Source organism: Asparagus officinalis, chromosome 10, assembly GCF_001876935.1.
Source record: "Asparagus officinalis chromosome 10, Aspof.V1, whole genome shotgun sequence".
NCBI classification, from domain to species: domain Eukaryota; kingdom Viridiplantae; phylum Streptophyta; class Magnoliopsida; order Asparagales; family Asparagaceae; genus Asparagus; species Asparagus officinalis.
The window spans coordinates 71,772,482-71,776,654 of record NC_033803.1 but is presented as its reverse complement, the minus strand read 5'-3'; positions in this window follow the sequence as shown (position 1 = coordinate 71,776,654).

The following is a 4,173-nucleotide window of genomic DNA, read 5'->3' as shown; positions in this document are numbered from 1 at the left end:
GGAGTGTGGGAGGAGGGAGGAGGAGCTGGAGGATTTCGTCGCGCACATTCGCAGGATATGAGCTGCCAACTCATTTAGCAAAATAAAATTATAAAAATGATTAGATATTATTTACCAACAAAATAGGATGTAATTTATTAGCATCGATTTTTCTATTAGATTTATCATGGTGTGGTATGACTAGTTAATTTGCTATAATTAACTAAGTAGCTTTTAATTAGGGCATTAATAGATCATGCAAAAGAGAAGTAAATATTGAAGCTTAAGGGTGATAATTAGCATGATATTGTTACCGATTGTATCTTGTAGTTCACTTGTGATTTAGGAAACGACTTGTGATTTTGGATCTTTAATTAATTTGTACCTTTGGCTTAGTATGTACGCGGGGTTGAAGATGAGTGATCTGAGCTCATTTAATTCTTTATTGCGCACATGTTGCACGTTGGAGTAAATATTGATTATTACAATAACAGACTAACCTCACAGGGTCTTGGGACCATCTACATTCTTGATTATATATTGTAGGCTGTCTAAAAATCACAATAGATAGCTTATCCCCCATCAACCACCGATGATGGAAGTTACAATCTGACGACTTCCAGAAGGCTGTAATCTGAAGACTTTCGCGTAGATTGCTGAAGGTTACAATCTGACGACCTTCACGACAACTGATGGAAGCTCTACTTCAACAGCCTTCACAATCAACATCGGGAGTTACAATCTGACGACTCTCATATTCTCAAGGAGCCAAGACGAAGATTACAAGACAATGATCTTTGCAACGCTATGACAAAAAGAGATTACTTGGTGATAATCTCTGCAAGGCAAGACGCGGAGGTCCTCCCCGCGTCTCAACATCAAAACGCCAGGGTCGAACCCCGCGTCACAACATCAAAACGCCAGGGTCGAACCTCGCGTTTCAACATCAAAACGCCAAGGTCGCACCCCGCGTTACAATATCAAAACGCCAGGGTCGAACCCCGCGTTTCAACATCAAAACGCCAGGGTCGAACCTCGCGTTTCAACATCAAAACGCCAAGGTCCGAACCCGCGTTACAACAAGCCAAAACGCGAGTGACCCTCGCGTTCATTGGTGTTCAGCCAACACCCAACCTCGCGTCTCAATTCAAAGACGCGAGGTTAGGGTCCTGAACGCCAACGTTGGCGTTTGACTCATTCAACATGAGTTGAACGGTTCTAAAACCGTTTCCCACGATTTGGGGGCTGTTACACCCCACTTAGGAGAGATTTAAGGGGCGGTTTCACCCCCTTAATCCTCTATAAATAACTGAAGATCAATTCAGTTCAGGGGCTTTTTTTGGTGCGGTGGGATTTCCTCAGCTAAGATCGACCACCAGATCTTTCTTCTAGCCTTGGCTATTAACCGATCTTCGGTTCAAATCAACTCTTTTACAGAGTTCTTCAAAACTCGTTCTGAGTTCTCAAACTTGCCACGCAAGTTCTCCACAACGTCAAATCGTGAGGAGAAGACATCGTTCCAGTGAATCAAGACGTGCGGATCGTCAACGGAGAGCAAACTCGACGCGAGCATTCGAGGGAGGCACTCCATCGCCACCGTGAAGAACCCAGTTTTAAACAAAGAGGAAGAACCAATTTCGTTTTCCTCTCTTTTGTAATCAAGTTGTAACCGAGATCAAAGGAATCAAAGTCACATTTTCTTTATTCTCTTCTTTACAATTTTCCCAACAAACATATATATATAGAGAGAGCCCACAACTCATTAATAATGTTAGGATCGGCATAAAACTATAATCATCGATCCTCACCATAACTTCAGAGTTTTGGTATGATGGTTAGAGAGACTAAATTTAAGATGGTATCGGAGTTGACCAAGTTTTCAGCCCCCAAGGTTGATGGTTACTGGAACTAATTTAAGAAATAAAAACTTTGACTAATTTAAGAAATATAAACTCTTCACTCAGGAGGCTCCATGAATGATACTAATTAAATAGATTATATTAAAAATTTTACTTATGGGACCCATTAGATGATCTAATATTCTTCATCTACTTAAGTAATCGCATGCGCTCTCTCATATCAAGGATGTAGAGCATCTCTTCTTTCTTATAAGTACAACTCAACCTTCTGTGTCATATCCGTATCCAACTCTCTAATATCTGAACCGTATCCAATTTTGTTTAGTGCAGATATAATCTCGACTTTTCTAACCGATGCATATCCGTGTCTATTTTTAAAAGGCAGATCATCTGTATATGATAACTAACACATCCGAATCATATTGGTCCCCCCCAACCCCAAACTTGGAGAAGCAAATGCATTGAATATTTATCTGTATATCTAACGATCCCCACTTAGTTTGGGGTCTACACATTAATTATAAATTCCTTAGGCTACCTAGGGCAGCACGTTGGCCGCTATGTACGTGTAGCCCTAGCCCAAATGACGCACGTGTGGCCCATGCTGACTCGTGTTGCTTGTTGCTCTTTGTCTTCGACTTAATTAAGAGGAGCAGGTGGGTTTCTTCATTCATCTTCTGTTTGGTAGTTTTGCCTCTTCTAGAAGAATTTGGCATAAATTAAGCAATCATATATTTTGATTTGATCAGCACTCACTAAGCCTTGATGATGAGTACTCAAGGATAAAGCAGATGTTGCAATCATATAGGATCGATGGATTTTTTTTTCATGACGAGTTGTTAATTTTCCTTTAATTCTAGCTAGGCTCTTATCACGTAAATTATATTTAAAATAAGATGAGTATGCTAAAACGACATTAAAATTCAATAGACACATAAACCATCTTTAAAGAGTTTCGATAGCATTAATAAGCTGTTAACAATTTTTTTTTTTTTTTTTTTTGGTGAAATTTCGATTGAAAAATCCCAATTTTTTCTTAAAATTTTGGTTAAGAAGACACATCGAATACGTATGTTTTTCAAAGGGCATGTTGAGAATTTCAATTAAGATTTTACTAGAAAATAGGTTAATGTGTTTGAATGCTATGAGGACCCCCTTTTAAAGGTGGTTTCTGGATTAACTGAATCTTAAAGATAATTTCATATCTCACCGTATTTTAAAGGGGGTTTATATGAATAAAGCACTTCCTTCTATGCCTATAGATGCAAACAGACCGTTAGAATATAAAAATCCTAATTTTGGATGTTTTTTAAAATGGAGACATAATATCATAGCAATTCATATTCGGTTTTAACCCATGATTTTAAAGCAGATTTAACAAAATAGATATTGTTCTAACGCGATATTTGTCCCATGAAAGGATCGATTACTCGATCTGTGAATATAAATTAAGTATAAAATTATAACTCTCAACTTACTACACACCACAACTTCAGTAGTTGGATGCGATTGAAAAGTGATACTTCATACAAGTAACGTGATGAATTTGATTCTGAATATTTTGTTAAACTAAACGTACTTTCAATATCTAATTTACAAAATAAGCAGATGGTGTGTACAACGTTACATCATTTGTGGCTTACCAAAAAAAAAAAAAAAACGTTAGGTCTTTTGAAAGTTTTTGAGTAATGTCCGAATATGCATCCAAGACAAATGACTAATTGCATGTAGAAAAAGATGAAAGCTGAATACCCAAGAGGGACTAGCCGAGTTGGGAAGCTATACACGAGTAGTACTCCAAGAACTCAGCTTCGACTCTCCTGGAGAGCACCTATAGGAAATTAATTTCCTGAAATACTTGAGGTTGTGTATTGGAGGGTGCCCATTAGCCACGCCCGGGGGTTTAAAAGCTAAACTCTTTTCCCCATCAAGTATAAGAGTGTGGTTGGCTGGCAACTCCTTAAAATAAGGTCGGATTTAGTATTTTAAACCGGTTTTGTTTTGAATCACCTTCTCTAAAGGACCAAACCGAAACTAATTTAGTTTAAAAGAGGCTATGATTAAAAATTAAAACCAATCTTAAAATTAATGAGTTTTATCAATCCTGACCTGATTTTAGGGTGATTGACAAACGCACCCTAATTGTACATGACAAATATTGTTATTGTTTTAGTGACAGTTTCTCCATTTGAGTTTAGGACCACTACAAAAACAAAATACTAAACGAGGTGTTAGTTGACCTGGTTCGGCCCTTTTTAAGCTTTTAATCCGGCCCAATCTTATTCCATAGTTGATTGTAATATTAGGCAATGGGCTTTAGCCCAACCTTTCAAAA